At 39.8% G+C, this 26,156-nt stretch overlaps 2 long non-coding RNA genes across 2 annotated transcripts in view; one reads left to right on the forward strand and one right to left on the reverse strand.

The window, feature by feature from the left end:
• LOC129143630 (uncharacterized) overlaps positions 1-13,577 on the reverse strand; it is a 145,913-nt gene extending 132,336 nt beyond the window's left edge. Inside the window, exons 1-3 of the long non-coding RNA XR_008547275.1 lie at positions 13,430-13,577; positions 12,786-12,907; positions 10,011-10,140 (exon numbers count right to left, since the gene is read on the reverse strand). This is a non-coding gene — a long non-coding RNA (uncharacterized LOC129143630). The remainder of the gene's footprint in view (positions 1-10,010; positions 10,141-12,785; positions 12,908-13,429) is intronic.
• LOC129143631 (uncharacterized) overlaps positions 13,475-26,156 on the forward strand; it is a 45,393-nt gene continuing 32,711 nt past the window's right edge. Inside the window, exon 1 of the long non-coding RNA XR_008547276.1 lies at positions 13,475-13,582. This is a non-coding gene — a long non-coding RNA (uncharacterized LOC129143631). The remainder of the gene's footprint in view (positions 13,583-26,156) is intronic.

Below are 26,156 nucleotides of genomic sequence, written 5' to 3' on the forward strand. Positions count from 1 at the left end.
CAGCAGCCCAAATATTTGTTCTACAGATCTGCCAAGGCTATTCTGAGGAGCCAATGAAATAATAAGCAAAAGCACCTTAGTGGAGAACCCTACAAGCATAATATACTAGCTGTATTAGTCCATTCTCATGCTGCAATCAAGAGGTACCCAAGACTGGGTAATTTATAAAGGAAAGAGGTTTAATTGACTCACAGTTCTGCAGGGCTGGGGAAGCCTCAGGAAACTTACAATCATGGTGGAAGGGGAAGCAAACCTTCTTCACATGGTGGCAGCAAGCAGAAGTGCACGGCGAAGGAGGGGGAAAACCCCTTATAAAACCATTAGATCTTATGAGAACTCACTCATTATAAGAAGAACAGCATGGAGGTAACCACCCCCATGACGCATCTACCTCCCACCAGGTGCCTCTCACAACACATGTGGATTATAGGAACTAGAATTCAAGATGAGATTTGGGTGGGGACACACCAAACCATATCACTAGCTCATTGAATTGATAAGTAGATCCTCTGGTCACTTTCAGAATTAGATTCCTTGTAGTTGGAAGATTTGGAGGAGATGCTGGATAAATTGAGTCTAGGGATTCAGTCCCTCTGGACTTGACTCAGCCATCATCTCCAGAAAGTCTTCATGATACTTCAAGAGGGGTGAGGTACTCACTCTGTGTTCCTGTAGTATTTATACCTACCATAGCACGTAGCCCATACAGTGTTATTATATGCTTTCTCTTCCCAATCCCACATTCTACTCTACTATAATTGTTCATTTACACCTACCTCTTGCTAGACTACAAATTTCTAGAAGGCAAGAGCTATATCTATTATTTCTGTATTCCTAGTGCCTGACACACATCTGTAGATAAGTGCCAAATACATGTCTGTTGAATGAATAACAATATTGTTCTTAATGAAAAATCATGCCAAAAAGTTCCCTTTTTTTGGGAAGGGAAAATTTCCCAAAAAGATGGGCTCTCAAGAACAATAGCAAGGAGATTCCCTCAACAGTAAAAGATGGACTGTGATTATAGACATTACATTCCAGCTCTAAATTCTTTGATTCTGGATAATAGGGGTATAAACTAATCAGGAAGTCAATTTCTCACAAGGGTATGCATTAATAAATCTTAAACTACCATATGTAGTTTCTACTAGCAGTAATCAAATAACATATTGTAGATAATAAGAACCAGATTTCTCATGTTGGAATGAGACTTTAGTGAAAGACTTTAGTGAAAAAACTGATATAATTCAAATAGCATATTTAATTTTGCTAATAGTATCCTACCAATGTTAATTTCCTGGTTCTGATTATTGTACTATGGTAATGTAAGATGTTAACATTAAGGGAAGATGGTTGAGGGGTAATGAAATAGTTTTTTACTATTTTCTGAACTTGTCTGTAAATCTCCAATTAGTTCAAAACAAAAGTGTCCTATGGCACATTCTTTTGAGGCCATACTCTTAGAATCTATAACATAGGTGATAAAATTTTAACAAGACATTCACTGGGGTGTAACACCATAATGCATTACTCCAGATCACAGAATTTTAGAGTTGGGATGTAATCTTGGCAGTCACAGTCTATCATGCTGCTCTTGATGGAATCTCCTTGGTATTGTACTTGACAGGCTAAGGCCTTTGCTGGGACATCTCCAGGGACAGCAGTGTACCATTGCCCCTAAAATGATTGCTGGAAGAAGAGCTTGAATTGCTAGAAACATCTTTCTCCTCTCTCCATCAAGCTGAAATCTGCCTCTAGTTGATTCTCTGGGCCACTTGGCGACTTTTCAAATACATGAAGAGAGTTGGCACCATCCCTTCTGTGGTTTTTCTCCTTCAAGCAAAACAACCCAGTGCCTTTCCATATGACATCATGATGTTTTCTTTCTTTTTTTTTTAAGTTAAGATCATAGTTCAGGACATCATGATGTTTTTTAATAGAAGCTTCAATGCCTTGATGCAGCACTGTCCAAACTTTTTTCTTCAGCCACAGAACTCTTTGTCAAAGAAATTCTCATGTGGAATCAGCTTGTAAAACAGATAAAAATAAAATTTATCTACTGGAAGTAGCAGGTGAGGGGCCCCCAAGGACTATTTGATCCCCCCACCCTTTCCCTTCTTTAGTGGTCCTTGAAGTACAACCTTAGAACCTTCAAAATTTCCCAGAATATAATTAAACAAACCTTGGTATCTTAAACCAAAAGTACAAAAGGACATGGGAACCTTATAACCCAAAGCAGGTTTGTGGCGGAAATGCTTTTCAGTACATGCCTTTACTGTCCCAAATAATACCATGTGGATAATTCCTGATGTGGCCATTTGTCTGGCCATACATTTGATGATTATAACAACTAAGAGGCAAGACTTGACTTTATATGTATCCATTCAAGAACCATATAGTATTGATGTTAGGCCATTTCATCTTACAGATGAGAAAACAGAGGCAGGGAGGTAAACCAAAGTCAATAGAAGTAGCAGAGCTGGGCTTTTAACCCTGATCTCTCCAACTCCAAAGCCATGTCCTTAACCACTGTGCTGTCCTGTCTTTTTTTTTTTTTCAAGACAGAGTCTTGCTGTGTTGCCCAGGCTGGAGTGCAGTGGTGCGATCTCAGCTCATTGCAACTTCCACCTCCCAGATTCAAGCAATTCTCCTGCCTCAGCCTCCATAGCAGCTGGGATTACAGGTGTGTACCAGCACACCTAGCTAATTTTTGTATTTTTAGTAGAGATGGGGGTCTCACCATGTTGACCAGGCTGGCCTCGAACTCCTGACCTCAGGTGATCCACCTGCCTCGGCCTCCCAAAGTGCTGGGATTACAGGCATGAGCCACTGTGCCCAGCCAATCTCCTGTCTTTTGAAAGTAGAAAAATGCAAGGATTATGGAACCTCAGCCCTCTCACTTCACGTTCTTACCTCTACACCTGGAAATCATCCCAGAAGTGATTCATTAGGGAATTCATTGTAAACAGTCTGTCCCTGACATCAATCCTCTACAAATATAACACATATCCCTTCCCTCAGATACAGCTAAGTTTTCATTTCAACAATATCACCTTTAGCCAGGTGTGGTAGTACATGCTTATAGTGTCAGCTACTTGGGAGGCTGAGGAAGGAAGATAGCTCGAGCCCAGGAGTTCAGGGTTACAGTGAGCTATGATCACACCACTGCACTCCAGCCTGGGCAACAGAGGGAGACCTTGTCTTTAAAAAAATAAACAAATAAAAGCAAAAAAATAAACAGCATCACTGGAAACAAATTTCTCTGAGGTCCTGAGGATTAAACATTCTTAACATGGCATGCTTGCACATGGGGAAGGGTCATGTGCAAGCAGCCTCAGGCTAATGCCCAGTAAAGCAGAAGTTTACACTAAGCCAGAGCTTCACTGTGGCTCTGACCTATGGCTGCTCTTTCCGTTTATGCATGGCAGATGCTTGGTGAGCCTCAGTCAGCAGCGTCTCTCCTCTCCAACCAAATGCTGGGCTGGGGGTCATTTGTTGTGACTGCCTGTCCCGCACCTAACCTCTGTTTGCTGATAATGGCACATTTCCTATCTGTGGGATCCCCCACCCCCACTTTACTCTCTATAATTTGGGTGAGCAGACCCCACTTTCCTAGCTCTCCCCCATGGGCAGACACCTGACTGAGCCTGGATCATCAGTGTATTCCCAGTTCCATATGATCCAAGCCAGACCAATGAGATGATGAGACTCAACATCAGGACATTTGTTGGAAGCACTGGAGAAGATAATCTCTGTTTTCCCTAGGGCTTCTTAGTTGTGCTGTTTTAAATCTAGCAGCCATATTGTCACTGGGAGAGAATCAGCTAGAGGTTGAAGCCAAGGAAAAGAAAGCAAAGCCAAAAGATGAAAAGAGATATTCTAGATTTCAGAAAGCTTCACTTCAAGCTCTACATCCAACTGTGCTAGGGGTGGATCCTTTACATTTATGTGAACTCATAAATTCCCTTTGTTTTTTAAGTAGCTCAAGTTGAAAGCAAGTCCTCCAAATTGTGTATAGAGCTTCTCTTATTTATCCTCTATAAAATTATAACCCTCACCACACCCTGGCACTGCCTAAGTTCCTTCCCTCATTTATTATTTTTTTTCAAAGCACTTATCCCATCTAACACATTATATATTTTTGTTAATTATCTTATTTACTTTCTGCCTCACCAAACTAAAATGTAAACTCCATGAAGGCAGAGATATTTTGTCTATTTATTCATAGCTATACCTGAAATGGTGGCTGGAACATAGTAGGTACTCAAGAGATATTTATGAAATGAGTAAATGAGATAACTTGCAACTGAAAGAGTTGTGACTAATTCACTTGGTTTACATAAAAATAATTCTTGCCCATTGTAGAAACAGCCTGGCTTAAAAAGTCAGAATAGAAACTCTTCCTGTCGCTTAACGTGAAGCAATGTCTTCTCCAATTTCAAATAATTCACTCAATAATCATGTATTGAGCACCCACCTATGGTAGTTACTATACTAAGCACAAAGATAAACAAAACACAGTCCCTGCCATCCAGTAGCTCTCAGTTTGGTACCACTAGTCTCATGCAACAGCAAGTAAATGTGCATGACAGAACAGCCAGCTTGGACGTATAGACGTCAAAGGAAGCCAGGGAGTGCTGTCTGTGTGTGCGTGTGTGTGTGTATGTCTGTCTGTCTGTCTGTCTGTCTGTCTCTCTTTCCCTTCTCTCTCCAAGTTTACAGGTTGACCTGAAAACTCAGAGTGAGGAGTCACAAATGTCTCAGTCTAGATACTGGCTAGACAAACTAGAAAGACGGAGATACTTCTCAAATGAAAAGAGAGAGGTGAAAGGAAAAACTAAATTTCAGTTTCAGTTTAGGTGGCAAATAAGCCCATGAAAGATGTGTTCATGTGAAAGCGGTAAAGCAGACAGAATACCTGCTAAATCAGTCCCTCTGGACTGTACTGAAGCTATTTCTCATAATTTGAGAAGGTGTGGGGATACACATGGCAGTGAGGGAAACAGAAATCTCAGGTAAAGATTAGTCAGCTTGATTGTCAGTCTTCACCAGCATTGAACTGTGGCTTATTCAGGATCCAAGGAGGATCTAGCCATCTGGTTGGTTATCCTGTGGCCTCCTCAATGGGAATCACTTTTCTAGAGCTCTGCTGTTAGCATGACCCAGGTGCTGTTGGTCTCTGCTTCTCTTGGGTTCCTTCCTTCCTTCTTTCCTTTCTTCCTTGGTTGCTTCCTTCTTCCTTTCTCTCTTTCTTTCATAGCTTTGTTAAGGTATAATTGACATATTTAAAATTCAGTTTGAGGTTGAGCACAGTGTAATCCCAGCACTTTGGGAGGCCGAGGCAGGCAGATCACTTGAGGTCAGGAGTTTGAGACCAGCGTAGCCAACATGGCGAAACTCTGTCTCTACTGAAAACACAAAAATTAGCGGGGCACAGTAGTACATGCCTGTAATCCCAGCTACTCAGGAGACTGAGATAGGAGCATTGCTTGAACCCAGGAGGCAGAGGTTGAAGTGAGCCAAGACAGTGCCACTGCACTCCAGCCTGGGCAACAGAGCAAGACTCTGTCTCTAAATAAATAAATAAATAAATAAAATTAATTTTCATAGTTTGGACATATGTATATACCCACAAATCTATCATCACAATCAGAAGAATGAAGATATCTGTCACTACCAAAATTTCCTGAACCTTTTTCAACCCACTCGTCTGCCCTTCCCCACCCCCCCACCCCCATTCCCTGTACACATGCAATTGCTGATCTGTTTTCTGCTGCTAGAAATTAGGTTGCATTTCCTAGAATGTCTTCTAAAAGGAATCATACAGTCACTCCTTTTCACTGTTTTTGTTTTTTTTACCCAGCATACTGATTTTGAGATTTATCTATGATATTTTCTATGTCCATTACTTTTTACAGCTGAGTAGTATTCCTTTGTGGGGATAAACAACAATTTTTTCAGCCATTTACCTGTTTATAACTATTTAGATTGTTTTCAGTTTGGGGCTGTTATGAATAAAACACTATGAATATTTGTTTACAATTTCCAAATAGACATATCCTTTCATTTTGGTTAGTAGATACCTGAAATGAGGCAGCTAAATCACTTAGTAACTGCATATTTACATTTTGTAGAAACTGCCAAACTGTTGTACCATTTTACATTCCCATCAGCCATGTGTGAGAGTTCCATTTGTTCCACACATCCACCAACACTTGGTATGTTAATACTTGCAGCTTTAGCCATGCTAATAGGTGTGATGGTATTTACTTGTGATTTCAATTTGCATTTTCCCAATGAATAATGATGTTGAGCATCTTTTCAAGTGCTTATCTGCCTTCCACACATCTTTGGGGAGATATCTGTTCAAATCTTTTGTTCATTTTTCTATTGGGTTGATCTTTTCTTACTAATGTGTTTTGAGATTTCTTTATATATTTTGGATATAAATCCTTTCTCAGAGATGTGATTTGCAAATATCTTCTTCTAGTCTGTGGTTTATCGTTTCATTCTCACACCAATGTCTTTTAAAGAGCAGATGTTTTTAGTTTTGATAAAGTCCAGTTTATCAGATTTATTATGGCATGTGCTTTTGGTGTTATAGCAAACATAGTTTGTTTAACTCAAGGCCACTAAGATTTTTGACTGTTTTCTTATACAACTTTTATAATTTTTGCTTTCATATTTAGGTGTATGGTTCATTTTTAGCTAATTTTTATATATGGCATGAGTTATGGATTGGAGTCCATTTTGTCATATATGAATATACAACTGTTTCAGCACCATTAGTTGGAAAGACTATCCTTTGAATTGCTTTTATCAAAAATCTATTAACCAAATATGTGTAGGTCTATTTATGCAATCTCTATTCTGTTCTATTGACCTATTTGTCTGTCTTGGTACTAATTCCATACTATTTTGACTACTGTAGTTTTAAAATAATTTGTAACATTGGGTATTGTTTGTCCTCCAAATCTGCTCCTCATTTTCAAAGTATTTTAGACTATTAAACAAAACAGCCTGTTGGGATTTTGGCCGAGATTGCATGGAACCTATAGATTAATTTGGAGAGAATTGTCACCTTAATAATATTGTCTTTCAATCCATGAAAGAGTATATCTCTCCATTTATTTACATATTCTTACATTTCTCCCAGCAATGTTTTGTGGCTTTCAGTGCACAAGTTTTGAACTTCTTTTGTCAAATGTATGCCTAAGTATTTAATTTTTCTAATGTTGTTGTAGTCTTGTTTTTGTCACTTTGTTAAAGTTCCTTTTTGTTTCTTTGTTTTATTCTACTTAAGGGTAGATTTTATAAAGCCAGGCTAGCTCTTAAAGTGCTAGCTTGAGTAGTTGTCCTAGGTCAGGAATCAGCCCAATCCAATCAGCTGTTGCTGACTCCAGAGTTACATAGCATAGATCATGCTACTTGCCTACCTCATGGATCAGCCTAGGGTCACTGACCCTCAGTAGGGATAGCCCTTGTCTAGCCTATTCCATACACAGCGTCAAATTATCACTAACAAATTGGTAAAAGGATTTAAACCAATTATTAATGTTGAGCTTTTAGATTTTACAGCAGGAAACTTCTCTGAGGCTGTGGGGGAGGACCAGCAAAAAAGAATCTTGTACTAAAAGTCAAGTATTTATTTCTGCTGGCATCTCTTAAATACAACCATATGGTCCTAGAGGCCAGAGTGTTACAAATTCCACCTACTACAGGAAAATCTCAATTCCTAGGAGACCATATGTCTAATGATGTATCCCAGCCCTTTAATTTACACTTTGGTCTGTCAACAACTCTGCTTTTAACTGGTCTGCTGAGCATAAAAGGCAATACGGTCCAAGGGACATTCAGAATAAATAGCAGGTATCTCTGGTGAGCTCCTATCTTTGAGGAGAGTTGCAATTTTTTGACTAGGCCACTACCTACCAAAATACAAGCACATCTGAAGCCCACAGCAATTTTAAAGACAGGCATTTAAAAGCCAAGTTTAAACCAAATGCCACATGTTCTCACTTATAAGTGGAAGCTAAACATTGAATACACAGGGACAGAAAGATGGGAACAGTAGACACTGGGGACTGCTTGAGGGGGCGGAGTAGGTGGGGGCTGTGGGTTGGAAGGCTACCTATTCGGTACTATGATCACTATCTCGGCGACAGGATCATTTGTACACCTAGCCTCAGAGACACACAATTTACTCATGTAACAAACCTGCACATGTGCCCCTGAACTTAAAAGTAGAAAAAAAAGCCAAGTTTACCTGGTTAATTATGATTTTTTCAGTGTAATTTCCTATTCTTTGACTTGTATTTTATTTTCATTCATTTATTCATTTATTCAAGAGATATCCCTGAGAACCACTTTGGGTCTCAATGCTAGGGTGCCAGTAGGGGTGGGAAAGAATGCCAAGTTTGTAATACAGGATTCCTGCTCATAGGTAAAAGAAACACACACTAATACAGAATGAATAAAGATACAAAGTGAAATATTTTACAGTGTGATCTGTAAAATATAAGGCACTAGGCCAGAATTTTGTTAATTTATTTTATTTTATTTTTATTTATTTATTATTTTTTTTGAGACGGAGTCTCGCACTGTCGCCCAGGCTGGAGTGCAGTGGTGCTATCTCGGCTCACTGCAAGCTCTGCCTCCCGGATTCACGCCATTCTCCTGCCTCAGCCTCCTGAGTAGCTGGGACTATAGGCACCCGCCACCACGCCTGGCTAATTTTTTGTATTTTTAGTAGAGACGGGGTTTCACCGTGTTAGCCAGGATGGTCTCAATCTCCTGACCTCATGATCCACCCGCCTCGGCCTCCCAAAGTGCTGGGATTACAGGCGTGAGCCACTGCGCCCAGCAATTTTGTTATTTTATAGCTCAGAAGAAGAAACAGCACTATGGAGAGTTAAGGCAGGCCTCAGAGAGGATGGAGGGGCATTTGATCTGGTTTTACAGATGAACAGGCATTCCTCTGAGGTGAGAAGACATAGTCTCTTTTGCCCATCCACTTTTCCAAAGATATTAGCTGTCACGTTGGAGGGAAACTGGAGAAGAGTATCTAGTAGAGGGCTGTTACAGATTATATTTTCCAAAGATGGCCACATGCCCCATCAAGAATTGAAATTTAAGTCCCCCCTCTTAAATATGGGCTAGGTTTTGTGACTGTTTTCAACCTATTGAGTATGGCGAACAAAACACTACTTGCAAAGTTCGGTCATAAAATTCTGTTTCTGCCCTTTTCACCAGAACACTGATGTGGGAGCCCTGGGCCCCCATGTAAGCACTTCCACTGCTTTGAGGATACCATGTTGTGAGGAAGCCCAACCTAGCCCATTCAGGGACCACATAGGGAAGCCATGAGACTACAGAGAGAGAAATGCGGGGTGAGCCCCCAGCAGCTCCCACCTTAGCCATCTTTTGACTTCAAATGCATGACAGACCCCAATCCAGAACTTCTCACCTGAGCCCTTCCCAAAAGTACTGATCCATAGAAAATAGGAAAGATAAAATAATTATTGTTTCTTTAAGTCACTAGGTTTCAGGGTAATAGATTACATAGCAATAGATAACCAGCGCAAGGAGAGAAGAAGTAACTTGGTTATTTCATTTTTCTCATTTCAAGTCAGATAGAGATGAGCCTGAACCCATGGTGCAAAATGGGCAGTCAGGGTAAACCAAAGGGCAGGGGCAGGATCTAGATAACTAGTTAAGGGGAGAGCACAGGACCAGGCCCTACAAAGCCTAGAGGACAAGACAGAACCACCATCGAAACAGAGTTGCTCAACTGAGACCCAAAGCAGTGACTCACACACAGCGGGCAGTCAGGAACCTAGCAACTCAAATCAGGTGACAAAGTCACATGACAATAATCAAGAAGTGAAATTTGAAGACGAACAAGAAGTATGACTTGACACTCAGTTGTGAATCTTTGGCTATAGTATTTCTCTCAACTAGAGAATCCAGAATGTTCTTAGTATCTGGAGTGGACTGGGCTATGATCTCACCTGTGTGGATTAGATGGTAACAGGATCAGTGTCTGATGCCAGACAGGTTATTTCCTTCTCTGCAGCTCTGATAACTGCCCTCCACCTACCATCCAGCAAAGGGCAAAAAAGAAGAGTCCACAACGGATGTCTAAAAGAAAATTGAGAGAAAGTAGAAGGGATCATGGATGGTATCCTGAAATAGTTTGTATTCACTAAGAAATCAAATTAGGTATGCACCCCTAATCTGGAAACAGTTATCAAAACATCCCTGGAAATATTTTTCAAAAACAGAACAGTATGCAAACATGTAAGTAACATAGAAGAATGACCACTCCAACAATGTTCACAACAGCTACATCCACAGCTGAAAAGAGAACAACCAACAATCTAATTAAACAACAGATTAACTGAATTGCAGAATACTATGCAGTCTGACATGTCAGGTTTGGTTTGGTTTTGTTTGCTCTTAAGATGGGGTCTCACTCTGTCACCCAGGTTGGAGAGCAGTGGCATGATCAGAGCTCACTACAGCCTCTACTTCCCAGGCTCAAGCATTCTCCCACCTCAGCCTCTCGAGTAGCTGGGACTACAGGTATGCACACCCCCACACTTCCTGGCTGATTTTTTTTTTTTTTTTTTTTTTTTTTTTAGAGATGGGCTCTCACTGTGTTGTCTAGGCTGGTCTTGAACTCCTGAGCTCAGGTGATCCTTCCACCTTGGCCACCAAAAGTGCTGGAGTTACAGGCATGAGCCACCACACCCGTGTTTGATAAAATGAACGAATATTCCTGAGATTTTTTTACTTGAAAAAAAAGTTTCTTAAAAGCAAGGTTCTAGTTCTCCGTATCTTTAAACATGTCTGTAACAATTCCTGTGGCAGCAGGGCCTCAAGAAATGTTGGTTGGAGAAGTGAATTCTATAGTTCACTTTCAGTGAAGACATACTTTGTGCTAGGTTTTAGGTTCTTTCTACAGGTAAATCTATAGGAGTTAGCAACTAGTCTCATCTCTGTTTTGCAAAGGTGAAAACAGGGGCAGAGTGGCAAGTGGTAGTGCTGGGACAGGAAGGGACAGGTAGCCTGGCTCCATGCACTGTATAGCCTCTCATACTAGATGACTCTAAAAACAAGTGATCTGAAAAAATGTCATAAAACTAAAATTTAGTTTTTTCCTTACCAAGACCTTACCCACACGCCATTAAGAAAAAAATGCTGCCTGTCCAACGTAGTGAAAACCCCTTCTCTACTAAAAATACAAAGATTAGCCGGGCCTGGTGGTGGGTGCCTGTAATCCCAGCTACTCGGGAGGCTGAGGCAGGAGAATCACTTGAACCCGGCAGACAGAGGTTGCAGTGAGCCAAGATCGCGCCATTGCACTCCAGCCTGGGGGACAAGAGCGAAACTCTGTCTCAAAAATAAAATAAAATAAAATAAAGAAATGTCACTTATTATATCTCATGATTATTGATAACAAACATTCCAGTACTATGGGCAAGGAGAATGGAAGCAGATTCCAGAATTAAGGGAGAGAGGGGAGGGACCCTAGGAATATTCTTTATTAACATTATTCATGTTTTCAGTGGCCAGAAATAAAGAAAGCAAACAGGGAAAATAAAACAGGAGAAAAAAAGGAAAACAAACTTGTCATTAGGTAATTTGGAATCATTATACAGGAAAAAAGATATCTGTAAAAATTAGTTTAGTGTATTATTCTGAGGTCTTCTACTTCTGGATCTATTTTATCTCCCTATATCTTGTATGCATTTGTTTCAGCACCTATTACATGGGCATAATTCGTTTATAAATTAACGTAGGCCTGTTTAGGAAATTTTAAAAAATCTTGCCATCAAGAATTAAGATGAAATGAGAAGAGAGAAATAGCTGATCACCTCCTTCTCAAGGGATTCTGTCTCATGCTGTTTCTCAGCTGTTTCTAGCTTTGAGTTATACCCCCAACTCTGAAACAGGATTAATACTACATGAATTTACCATTTGAAATGGGACCAGTGATAGCAAGTCCTTATTTCCCTCGCACACCTCCCCTTTTCTCTGACAGCACTGGAATTCGGACTGATTTGAAGTGTGGGCGGTGGGAGAGTGGGAAGTGTTAACCAAAATCTCTCCTCCCCCAACTTCTGCATGGCGCTACTGCATATATTATGCCCCCCTGCTGCTCACCATACCGTCCAAGCCAAGAGCATACAGAGCTTCTTGATGTGCTTTAATTCATTTCTCCCTTCACTCTCACACTCAAAAGGAAACGGGTAAGGTTAGATAAAATTGCTACTTAATGAGGGGTTACTGAGTGTGTAATTGCTCCCAGAGTGTTTTTAGAGTAATAGTCCGCTGGTAGGAGCCAAGCTTGCTATAAAGAATCTTGCTAAACTGCCCAAAGATTGTAATTCCATTCACTGGTGGTTATTTGAGTAACATACCAAAGATTAAGGAGCATCATTTATTAAAAGCCCTTTGCGGCCGGGCACGGTGGCTCACACCTGTAATCTCAGCACTTTGGGAGGCTGAGGTGGGTGGATCACTTGAGGTCAGGAGTTCGAAACCAGCCTGGCCAACATGGTGAAACACGATCTCTACTAAAAATACAAAAATTAGCTGAGCCTGGTGGGTGGGTGCCTGTAATCCCAGCTACTTGGGGGGCTGAGGCAGGAGAATCGCTTGAACCCGGGAGGCATAGGTTGCAGTGAGCTAAGATCGGGCCACTGCACTCCAGCCTGAGCCACAGAGCAACACTCCATGTCAAAAAAAAAAAAAAAAAAAAAAAAGGCCTTTTCTCTCACCTCATCACAAGCAGGTCAGCAAATTCAGACGTTCAAGGTTTCCATCCTTGAGTTGTGGAGTGATGGGTACTGAAGTCAGTGCTAAGGTGCCTCTAGAAACTTCCTTCCAGCTGTAGAATTTACTAGGAAGTAGATGCATTCTTTGTCAGCGTTTTTTAGACAGAATCACTACACTATATTATTCTTTTAGAGCTTAAGGGAGCTTAGGATCATGATTGCATTCGTGTGCCCTATTTCACAAACGAGGTCAGCTAGCTGGGAGGACAGTTAGTTCGGCTGACTCCTAGCCTACTGCTCTTACCATTTTCTCCCAAGACGGAGGCATGGCATAACCTGATCTGTAATGAGGTGGCCCAGGAGGGATGGGCACAGTTGGCATTGACAGGTAAGCTTCTGCTCACGTTCTCACTTGGTATTCATGTTTCCCTTGGTGGAAACTCTGCCATTTTTCCATAGTCCTGGAGTTGGTGTGAGGTTTGTTTTTATTTTATTTTTTCTCCCACCTTATAGCTTTCAAATCTTTCCCTTCAAGGCTATGGCCCAAATGTGCCAGGGGAAGACTGTCCACACCTCCGTTTTCCCACAGAGGCTAGCGGAAGCCATGCAGGGCTGTCATTAGACTCCCTGAGCCGTGGTTAAATTACCTGAGGAGCGGTGCCCACTCCGGAAGTGGGTGCACTTAGACTTCCGTTTGTTTCCTCAAATCCGGTCATGGGATTTTTCTCTTCCTCAGAGAGGCAGCGGGATCCGTTACTTCCAATTCACCGCTTTCCCAGCACCATTTCAAATGCGCTTTGGTAAGGAGAACAAAGACAATGAGACCTCTTGGTATGCCTGCGTCTCCAGGTTGGGGTGTCTGTGAAAAAATCTCGGGGTTCTGTGGACTCTCCAGTCGGTTTCTGTGGAGTCAGAGTTAGGGGTAACCCTCGCCCTGGATCTTTGCAATTAATTTAGAAACTTGGAGAGATTTTTTTGCTTTTGGATTTTCTTTTTTTCCCCTGGGGCCACCATTCTGGGATTTTATTGCCTTCAATTAAGTCTCTCTGCTTGTTGTAGGTGAATTACTTTTGCTCATTTTTACCGTAATTTACTCTTCAGACCCTGGGGAAACGATCGGCTCCAGGCAGCCATTTTCATCACAGCATCATTCACAAGAGAAATAACATCATCATGTGCCTGATAAAGTACAATAATATCATCTCTTGTATCCCTTTTGTGAACTATCCACAACATTTTTAATCCTTTTATGTAACTTACTGTGACTCAAGCTACCACCTATGGGAATGTAAGCTCACTGGGGGCTCGCTGGGGACCTCCTCTTATTTGCCACTTTTTCCCAGCAGTATGTACAGTGCCTGGAATGTGTGGGCAGTTCACAAGTTGGTCGAATTAATAATAGACAAGTATTTGGGTTACATTACTAATTATTTTTAAATCATATGGAGTATGAAATTTGAGAAGAGAAGAAGTAAGTGGTCTGGTGATTTGGCTTACACATTTCACCCCTTACCTTTACTAAGATGGAAAATTAAATGCTATCTGTAGGTCCACAGTCAGAAAGAAAAAAAGTGATAAATAAGGACAGGTTGGAAAGACTTATGAACTAGCATTATAACGGTTCTCTCAAAGCTCTTTTAAAAAAAAATACACACACACAGTTTTGCACTGTTGCACATGCTGGAGTGTAGTGGCACCATCTCAGCTCACTGCAACCTGAGCCTCCCGGTTCAAGCAATTCTCGTGCCTCATCCACCAGAGTAGCTGGGACTACAGGCACGCGACACCATGCCCAGCTAATTTTTGTACTTTTAGTAGAGACGGGGTTTCGCCCTGTCGGCCAGGCTGGTCGCAAACTCCTGGCCTCAAGTAATCCGCCCACCTACACCTCCCAAAGTGCTGGGATTACAGGCGTAAGCTCTTGGCTCACACTGAAGGCTCTTTTGATTATCAGCAGCACACCCTACTCAAAGTAACTCAAATGAAAATGGAAGGTGAGAGTTAGTTGTAATGCTACAGCAACCTCACAGACTCCAAAAAGTAGAAATGAAATTTAGTTGGACATTACGCAAACCAGAGCATGGCGAGCAGAATAACCAAGATTTCTCTGAGCAGAATAACCAAGATTTCTCTATGTGGCTTTTCTCATTTATGCATCTCAGAGTCAGGTCCTTCATCTTTCTCTCACCTGGCTTCCTCTGCCTACTCATCTTATATAACATAGCGCAGCAGTGGTAACTTCAGATCCTAGGTTACATGACTTGTCTACTCTAGTGCCCATCTTTGATGATAACCTCTCTGCATGAGCATCTAAGTAAACTTATTTGACTTTGAGAAGCGCTTTAGAAGTCATAGGTAGGTAGCCAACCAATGCAGTGGTCACCTTTGAGTCAGGTGTCCATCTCCAGACCAACCTCCAGTGACTGTGGTCATGGAAGGAGGTGGACATATTATTTAGAAAGCTTCAAGGATAAGGCCGACAATGAAATACATCTAGTACTTTTGTATTGCTGGTAGTCTATGAACTCCTTGGTGTTAAGGATGTTGTTTCATTCTTCTTTGTTATATGTGGTGCCTAGTATTGGGGCTGGTACATAATAGATATTCAGCAGTTGTCTGAAGAACACTAGAATGATGCATGGCTGAGAATGAACGCCCACCAAACTCTTGTGGCATACCATGTCACACACACATGTAAGAATAATTATAAAAAAAAAGACATAAATAACAAGTGTTGACAAGGATGTGGAGAAACCAGAACCCTCATACATTGCTAGTAAGTAGATAAAATAGTGCAGCCTCTTTGGAAAACAGTGTGGAAGTTTCTTAAAATGTTAAACATAAATTTACCATATGACAGTAAAAATCACTCCCGGGTATCTAACCAAGAGAACTGAAAACATATGTATACATAATGGCTTGCACACAAATGTTCATGCAAGCATTATTCATAACAGTTGAAAAGTGGAAGCAACTCAAACATCTATCAGTTGGTGAATGGATAAACAAAATGTGACATAGTCATACAATGGAATACTATAAAAATGAACTAAGTATTGACAAATGCTAAAATGTGTGTGGACTCCAAAACTATTATGTTAAGTGAAAGAAGCCACATACAAAGACCACATATTTTGTGATTCAATTTATATAAAATGTTCATAAAAGGCAAATCTACAGAATCAGAAAGTAGACTAATGGCTGCCTGAGGATGAGTGTGGAAACAAGGAGTAACTGCAAATTGGCATCTCCTTTGGGGGTAATAAAAATATTCAAAACTTAGAGTGTTGTAATGGTCACACAACTGTACATTACTAAAAATCATTAAATTATACACTTAAAATAAGTGCATTTTATGATTTGCAAAGTATACCTCGATAAAGCTTTTTTAAAAAATCTATGGGATTGGCAGGGCACAGTAGCTCATGCCTGGTAATCCCAGCACTTTAGGAGGCGGAGGCAAGTGGATCTCTAGAGCCCAGGAGTTTGAGACCAGCCTGGGCAACATGGTGAAACCCTGTCTCTACTAAAAATAGAAAAAAATTAGCTGGGTATGGTGGCACACGCCTGTAATCCCAGCTACTCAGGAGGCTGAGGCAGGAGAGTCACTTGAACCTGGGAGGAGGAGGTTTTGCAGTGAGCTGAGATTGCACCACCGCACTCCAGCCTGGGAGATGAACTGAGACTCTGTCTCAAAACAAAGAAACAAAAAACCCTTAGCCGATCCTTAAGTTTACTTTCCCACTGTTTTCTGAGTATACCCAATCCACTGTTAGTTTCATATTCTCCATGCAATCTAGTTTGTGCCAGAATGATCCTAGCAAAATCAGAGTGGTCAACCTATTCATTTTGACTGATAAAAAGCAAGTAAATTGTGTCCAATTATCACCAGCCATAGCTAAGATAGTATTGATTGTGTTAGCCTCTTCTTTATCTTCATGGCCTAGATGACCAGTAAAATGAATTCCCACAATAAACATAAATTATTTGTCTGGGGAGGTATTACATACTGTTATTATATGGGCCATTTGCTTGCCCAAGAAAATAGAGCCTGCTGGTCACTTTAGGCATCCATAAAAACTATAATGTCATTGCCCAATACAGGATGTATTATCAGTGCATGGGAGTGCTTAATGTTACATTCCTCACCAATACATATTGTGATGCTTTTATAATCTCTTTAACATAAATAATATTTCCATGTAGTTAAGGCTAAACATGACATAAAGATACAAAACAGTTGTAGAAATGGTCAGAATATTTCTCAGCTACCAATATCCTTTTTCCTGAGTGGTAAAGAGAGGATATTGTTGAAGAGATAACAATTTTTAAAAATAACTGTATCAGGATCAGATCTTTGTATTTTATAGACATTTTTCTGATTCGAGAAAAAATTACTCTTATGCATTCAAGTGGCCCTAACTCCATCCTTGCCACTCACATGGTGCTTGAAAACGTTTTGAAGTAAGGAATCACCCAACTAGTCTCCCTTTCTACCCTTTTCCAAAGAGACTTCTGCTCTAAAAAAAATTTTTGTAAGTTTTTGCCCAATCTCCTGGATGGATCACAAATTATGCCAGGTATGATTTAAATAAAACTAATGTCTTCATTTTTAAAAAAATCCTATGGATTTTCTAGGCAAGCTGAACAGTTAGCTAAAAAATAAATAAACATTTTAATGTGTGTGTGTGTATGTGTGTGTAAATGTTTCTTTACACAACTGTTTTAGGTATTGTGATATCCTCTAAAGATTTTTTTCTCAAACTTAGCCAATAAATGTTTGATTAGCCCCTTGGGAAAACCCCTAGCACTACAAAATGTAGTTGTGGGAGGAAGGATGGTGATAGTGATAGGAAGCCAGTTAAGGAGATGTTTTTAAGGTGATAGAGCAAGGCTTAGCATCAGGTAGAGAACAAAAGAATAAGCACCAAAAGAGGGTGAAAAACCTGCCAAATAGTAGCCATGGTCTCTGGAAATGCACAGCAAAAAATGAGTTAAGGATTCCTAAATAGAAAATCAAATGATAAAATTGTTTCCTAATTAACCAGAGCACCTTGTAGGAACTGATTATAACTTAGGAAAATAATAAACTTGTGCATCATAAATCAAGCAGAACATATTCCTTAAGGCATGATGGATGGAAAACAATGGATTGAACTTATTAAAAGTTCACTGCAAACATAAAAAGATTTTGATTAAAAAAGTGTTTATATTTCCTGCTTATCATATGACCTTCTTAAATGAAATAGATCCTGAAACACATTTTTCAAAGGCTGAGATACTGATTTTACTGCACTAATAGAAGAAAAAGGAAAAGCGAGAAAGAAAATCAGCCCAAAACATTACATGACTCAATGTCTTGGGGACATAATGGGATTATAAATAATAAGAATATTCAATACCAAATTTTTGGCTATAAACAGAATAAAGTCTGAAATTGAGGTGTTTGTCTTTATGAGTTGATATGCAAGGCATTTATCTTTATCATGGTTTATTTAAAAGATACTTGAGCTTAAAATGGAAGAGCTGGAAATAATCACGTTTTGGAAAACTAAACTAAGAAAATAGCTTTTGAATAGTGTGAGAACAAAGGAATAGGTATTCAAGAGTGTGTATGCTGTAATATTGCACTAATTTGGATCAGTAAGGATAAGGCCAGTCTAACTTAGTAAAATATGAACAGGAAAATATTTCCAAAGAAAACAAATGTATTTTTCTAGTACATGTGCCTGAAATGGAAAAAAAAAATGGCTAACAAAGTGCTGGACCTGATGTTAGAGCTGGTGTTAATTGATAAATGAGATGCATTTGTAAATGTACATTAATTGGAGTTTTTTTTTTTTTTGCACCTAATCAACAAGTGTGTACATTCACTGAGCTCCTTTTTGCATGCCCACCAATGTGCAGAATACTGGGAAGGACACTATAGAAACATAAGAGGACTTCAGAAATCTGGCTTTTTTAAGGAATCAATGAATTTATTAAGTAGTCTATCCTAGTAGAGGGTCATATATTTCTAAAGTAGTCAGAGACTCCTCCATGATTACAAAAGAACATATTTCCTGAATAGCCATTGTTATGGGCATTTGTTGTTGCCCTGTACCATCATCCAATGATAACCTTCAAGAACTGTTCAGGAACAAACAGTTCTTGAAGTGTTTTCAGTCACTTTTACTCAGCATCTAGTCCAACTGCTATTGGTATGCCATCAGTAACAACCCCAATTTCTTCTAATGTACCACTTATTCTCTCATTTGTAATGGGATACCTGACCATTATTTTCATTTTAATCCTTTTGAAGTAATAATTATAATAATTAGTTCCAGGGGTATATGTGCAGGTTTATTATATAGGTAAATTTGTGTCACGGAAGTTTGTTATAAAGATTATTTCATCACCCAGGTACTAAGCCTAGTACCCAATAGTATTTTTTCTGATCCACCCTCCATCCTCAAGTAGGCCTCAGTGTCTGTTGTTTCCCTCTATGTGTCCATGTGTTCTAATTATTTAGCTCCCACTTATAAGTGAGAACATGCAGTATTTGGTTTTCTGTTCCTGTGTTTGTTTGCTAAGGATAATGGCCTCCAACTCCATCCATGTTTCTGCAAAGAACATGATCTCATTGTTTTTTATGGCTGCATAGTATTCTGCAGTGTATACGTATCATATTTTCTTTATCCAATCTGCCATTGATGGGCATTCAGATTAATTCCATGTCTTTGCTATTGTGAATAGTGCTGCAATGAACATATACATTCATGTGTCTTTATGGTAGAATGATTTATATTCCTTTGGGTATATATCCAGTAATGGGATTGCTGGATTAAATGGTAGTTCTGTTTTTAGCTCTTTGAGGAATTACCACACTGCTTTCCACAATGGTTGAACTAATTTACACCTCCACCAGCATTCCCTACACAACCTCACCAGCATCTGTTATTTTTTTACTTTTTAATAACAGCCATTCTGACTGGTGTGAGATGGTAGCTCATTGTGGTTTTGATTTGCATTTCTCTAATGATCAATGATAGTGATCTTTTTTTCATATGCTTGTTGGCTGCATGTATGTCTTCTTTTGAAAAATGTCTGTTCATGTCCTTTGCCCACTTTTTAATGGGGTTGAACAAACATTCTTATATGACGGCTTTTATGATAACCTGCTCTGGTGGACACCAGATTTTTATTTGCTGGCATCCATTTCCCCTTCTTTTGGAAATACAATCCAAATTTTATTTTGAGGAACTTCTTGTACTCTCACTACCACAAGCCCCTACCTCAAAACACACACACTTATAGTCTATATGGATTAGGTCACTTGTCAAGTGACCCAGGCTGGACTTCTTGATATATTCTATCTCCCTGACTATAGTCATTGGCCAGGGATGACACATACTTATCCAAAAAAATACATACTTATCCAGTTTTTCTGGAACTATTGGGAAGGAGAAGATCACTTTCTGCTGTGGTTACTAGCTATAAGGATAATCACGTAAACCTGGAGAAGCCGCTTGAGAATGAAGCCAATAAAGAAACCAAATCTGGAGATGGAAAAAGAGGCAGAATCTTGGTAACGTTAAGTCCCCTGGACTCAGCTATACCTGAAGTCTATTACTAGACCTGTAAGTTATATTAGCCATTATAGCCTTTTTTTGTATTATGCCATTTTGAGTTCGGCATCTGACCCCTGCAACTAGAAATACCTGCTTAATAAATATATTTTGATTTCTATAGCAATCCTCTGGACAAGATATGAGAATCCTTTACCTTTTATGCATTGGAAATCTGAGGCTCAAAGAGATTAAGAATGTTTCCCGACACAGCCATTATGTGTTAGATTCAGGATTCAAACCCATGTTCATCTAACACCAAAGTCCATTTTCTTAACCCCTGCTATGATCTTTCCCTGTGCCTCATTCTCCCTGTGGCCTAAGTGTTTTACACAGCCTCTGACACATACTAGATACTCTGTCAATGTTATATAACTTAGTTGGCATTAGAAGAGAGAGGAAATGGCTTTCCTGTCTAATGAACAAAGGCATATAATAAAATAGCATGGCAGAAAACAAATTGGGGAGTGGGGGATTATAGGGGGTAGGGAAGAAGATTAAGACAAATTTGGCTAGAATAAAGAGTTTTGGGGAATTCCTGGAAACTGGCCCAGTCAAATCTTTTTAAAATATAGCTAATTCTCAAACATGGGTTAAACATTTACCTAGACTACCTTATTTATCTGATTCATTTACTTATAAAAGTAACCCATACTTCATAGATATCACAGAGGTAAACTTCAGAATGATTAAATTTGCCCAAATTCCTAATAAGTAAAGGCTGATCAATACATTCTTTTCCATATTTAAGACAAGCTTTTCCACTTTGCTACTATATCATGACGCTAGATTTTTTTTTAACCCACACTAGTTAATGATCCCAAAAGGGCTCAGTTTCTGTTCATGTTCCAAGAGCTGGGATGCTTGTCTAAGAACAAACCTCCTGCAGAGTTCGAAAGGAACTCTACCCTCAGATATGCTCTGTGGAATTGTGTAGCAAGATCAGAAACAGCCTCTTAAATGGAATGCAGACACATCTGTCCTAATTAAATGATACCCCGTGTAGCCTCTGGCTTAATCATATTACAAAACACCCCCCAAATATCATGAACCCCAGTGTACACAAAGACACATGAGGGCCAAGGCTGCAGTGTGCTCATGCTGGCAAGAACGTACAATATAAAATTGGCTGCTAAATTATATCCCTGTCATGGATCTCTGCCAAGGATGGCTGACAAGCCTCACCTGTCTCGTTCACTCATCTTTTGCAGATCTGAGTCCATTAGGCAGATGATGGGGGAGTGAGGCTAAAGCAAACTGAAGATATTCAGACTCCATACGTCCATGAAAATGGATAATTGCACAGAGATTCCATCCCAGATGATAGCCCAGGAGGCAAAGAACTCATTGAGAAACTCCATAAATTGTCCTTATTATTTAGCATATGTAAAATACGTGAAATCATGATAGCTTTAGGTCACCAAAGGCTTGCTATAGTCCAGACACTTTGTTAAGGTTTTTGCAATCCTTGTCCTCATAACCAGCCCCATGGGCTTTTTACAATTGTTGTTGTGCCAATTCCAGAGCTAGGGAGAGTGAGGCTCAGTGAAGTCAGTTACCTGCCCAAGGTTACACAACTCAGAAGTGACAAGCCTGGATTCAGTTTTATGGCTGATTGTCTTGGGAATGAGGGTACTTAACCCATTATGTTACACCACCACTCCAGAGACTACCCAGAGCACTAAAGATGTCTTCTAGATTGCAGTTAGGTGCAATTGCATTTCTTTTCATTTTTGTGTTGTGGTAAAATATGCATAACTTAAAATTTACGATTATATCATTTTCAAGTGTATAACTCTATGGCATTAGGTATGTCACATTGTTGTGCAGCAGTTACCACCCTCAATTCTAGAACTTTTCCATCCCTCTAAACTGAAACTCTATACACCCTTAACAATGACTCTCACATTCTGCTGGGGAAGGTGACTCATGCCTATAATCCCAACACTTTGGGAGGCTGAGGTGGGCAGATTGCTTGACCCCAGGAGTTTGAGACCAGCCTGGACAACATAGCAAGGCCTCATCTCAACAAAAAATAAAAATTAAATTAAATTTTAAAATAACTCCACATTCCTTCCTTCCCCCAGCTGCTGGTAATCACTATTCTAATTTCTCTCTCTATGAATTTGAATACTGTAGGTTCATCATATAAATAGAAACATAAAATATTTGTCCTTTTATGTCTGGCTTATTTCACCTAACATAATATCTTCAAAGTTTATCCGTGTTGTAGCATGTATCAGAATTCCTTTTTAAGGCAGAATAATATTCCATTATATACATATACTACATTTTGCTTATCCATTCATCTGTTGGATAAATGCTTTCAATTCTTTTGGGCACACTCCCAGATCTAGCTAGATCATCTGGTAATGCTATGTTTAATTTTTTGAGGACCACCATACTATTCTCCACTGTGGCTGCAGCATATTACATTCCCATCCATAACACACAAGGATTCCATTTTTTCCACATCCTCACCAACACTTACTATCTTCTGTCTTGGGTTTTTATTGCTTGTTTATTTTTTGTTTTTCAATAATACTCATCCTAATGAGAGTGAAGCAGTATCTCATCGTGGTTTTGATTTGCACTTCCATAATTATTCATGATGTTGAGCATCTTCTCATGTGCTTATTTGCCATCTACATATCTTCTTTGGAGGAATGTCATTTTGAGTTGTTTGCCCACTTTTGAACTGGGTTGTTTGTTTTTTGTCCTTGAGTTGTAGGAGTACTTTATATATCCTAAGTATTAATCCCTTATTAGAAATATGATTTGCCCATATTTTCTGCCATTGTGTGGGTTGCCTTTCAATCCATTGTTATGTTTTCATGCATAAAAGTTTTTAAGTTCAATTGCATTTTATTGAAAAATGTTTATCATCTGTGTACACAGCACTTTGGTCACAAGGAGATGTTAAGAGATAACAAAGATCCTCATCATTAGAGAGTAAAGCACAGAGGAGGCATCATATGATTAAAGCCATGGGGGGACATAAAAAAGTGCTAGGGGCAAGAGACAGAGGAAGTGATGGTTCATATCAATAATAGAGACCTGAAAAACCTTCCAAGAGTCATCTCACATGGAATTATTGCCAAATAAGAGAGTCTGGAGAAGGTAGAGACCTTTGATGACCACTTGTAAATTCCCTGTGAGAGAAATAACAGGACGCAGCAGGGTTAGAGGGAAGGAAGGAAAATCCATTGATTGCTGTAAGATGTCAGCAAGTACATTAGGAAAAAATAAAGTCTTGACTTGGTGTCAAAAGACTAGCATTCAAGTCCCAGCTCTGCTAGGTGCCAAGAGTGGGGTCTGGAACAAGTCATTTAATGTTTCTGAATGTCAGTCTTCTTATCTCTAAAGTAGAGGCAGCAGGACCTGTCCTTTCTACATTCACATTTGCTGTAAAAATTAGGTGAGATCATGTAATTGTCATAAACTGCAAGGCACCATCCTTACAGAATTATGAAAGCCAATAAAAGAGACATCAATTGGAACAGCATGTTCAGCTTTTTGAAATTTGGCACAGTATGTAAGTTAAGACAGATCTGTGATGATCTGAAGGTCCTTGGTACCCCAGCAAACCTCTTTAGTGGCAGGGGAAGAATGGGGACCAGATTGCCATCGGTTGAAGAGTGACTGTGAGAGGAAGAAGTCAAGAAGTCTACAAAACTAGAGAATATTTTCAAAGTATTTGTATGTGGTAATTTGGGAGAGAAATATGGTTATGGGAAAGTTGATTTTCCCCCCAGTAATGGATGGATCATTGCAAATCACTCCATACTTAGAGTGATATAAAGTTATCCCCATAAGACTCTCTTTTTAAAGAACACCTTTATTGAGATATAATTCACATACCATAAAAATTATCTTTTCTGAGTATGCGCCTGAAAGAGACTTAAAGAATATTTTTTCCATCCTCCTTGTGGCAACCTTATACTGTTTTTCTCTATGTCCCTTTCCTCATACCTTTGAAGAGTGATCCCCTCTCTAAGTCATATGGTTCTGACGGGGCTGGAAAATCCATAGACTCTGTTCTCCAACAATGCCACAGGTGTGGGGGGCCACAAGAGTTTGGGCTGGTCAATCAGAATGTCCTATTCCTTTACCCACAGTGGTTGACATCACATAAGCCATAAGCACATAAGCCAAATCAGTCCAGTCATAGAGGATTTTATTTGCAGCCACTGGAAGACAGGAGAGGCACTCTTTCCTCCAAGTAACTGGGCTGGAATGGCAAGGCAGGGGTTCTTCCTGGCAATCTCACTCCCCATCTCACCTCCACTCATCTGGTCACGTGGAGGAAGTTTATCTGTAGTGGAAAAGAATCAGATCAACAACAAAAGAGGACAGAGCCATGTGAGAAAGAAACACATACAGAGACAACAATACCTAATGATGCTGATATGGTTTGGCTCTGTTCCTACCCAAATCTCAACTTGAATTGTATCTCCCAGAATTCCCACGTGTTTTGGGAGGGACCCAGGAGGAGGTAATTGAATCGTGGGGGACTGGTCTTTCCCGTGCTATTCTCATGATAGTGAATAAGTCTCATGATAGTGAATAAGTCTCACGAGATCTGATGGGCTTATCAGGGGGTTCTGCTTTCGCTTCTTCCTCATTTTCTCTTGCCACCACCAAGTAAGAAGTGTCTTTCACCTCCCGCCATGACTCTGAGACTTCCCTAGCCATGTGGAACTGTAAGTCCAAGTAGACCTCTTTTTCTTCCCAGTCGCAGGTATGTCTTTATCAGCAGTGTGAAAACAGATGAATACAGATGGCTTCTGTCTCTAGAATATGAGTCATCAAACCAACATCTACTGGTCCAATCCAGCCCTTTGCCTGTTTTTGTATGACCAGACAGCTACATAGGTTTTTACATTTTGATATGGTTGGGAAAAAAATCAAAAGAAGAATAACACTTCATGACATGTAAAAATAATATGAAACTCCTCTATAGTCTCCATAAAGAAAGTTTTACTAGAACATAATCATGCTCATTCATTTACATCTTATTTGTGGCTGTTTTTGTGCTACAGTAGCAGAGCCGAATAGTTGCAACAGAGACCGTAAGGCCCACAAAGTTGAAAATACTTGCTATCTTGCTATGGACAAAAAAAGTTCACCAATCTGTACTCTAAAGTAAAGCCAATACCATGCCTGAACTGTTACATGAGCCCAAAAATCTCCCTTTGATGGCTTGCACTAGTGGGAGTTGGGTCTCTGTCACAACAAAGTGTTTCCTGAAAAATACCCTCTTGGCTTTAAGGATGAGGAACATAAAGGGGAAATACACAACTGGCTTGCTCACATAGTTGATGACACCATGGGACCAGAACCCTGGCATCACCAGACAGCCTGGCTTCATGTCTGTGCAATCTGAGCAGCCACACAAGGCCCCATGCTTAGAAGGGCTCTGCACTTGGTTTACTGCTCGGTTATCACAATCTTGAAATTCTTAATAAGTTTTGCACAAGGGGGCCTGAATTTTCATTCTGCACTGGACTCTGCAGTTAGGTAGCTGGTCTTGGTACCACCCACTCAGCCTCCCCAATTCTACAAACTTTACCCTTTTCTAATCACATTCTACTTCAGCATTATAATTTCCAATCACCCTAGCACATTAATATTAGAGAAATTGATATTATAGCAACTTCTATGTTTTAATTCCAACATAATTTATAGTCAAAAGTACACACTTTCCCCACTTTATAACAGAACTACATTTCTCCAAGGTTCAAGTAAAATAGCTATGATTTTATTT

The sequence above is a fragment of the Pan troglodytes genome, chromosome 2 (assembly GCF_028858775.2).
Source record: "Pan troglodytes isolate AG18354 chromosome 2, NHGRI_mPanTro3-v2.0_pri, whole genome shotgun sequence".
Taxonomy (NCBI): Eukaryota; Metazoa; Chordata; class Mammalia; order Primates; family Hominidae; genus Pan; species Pan troglodytes.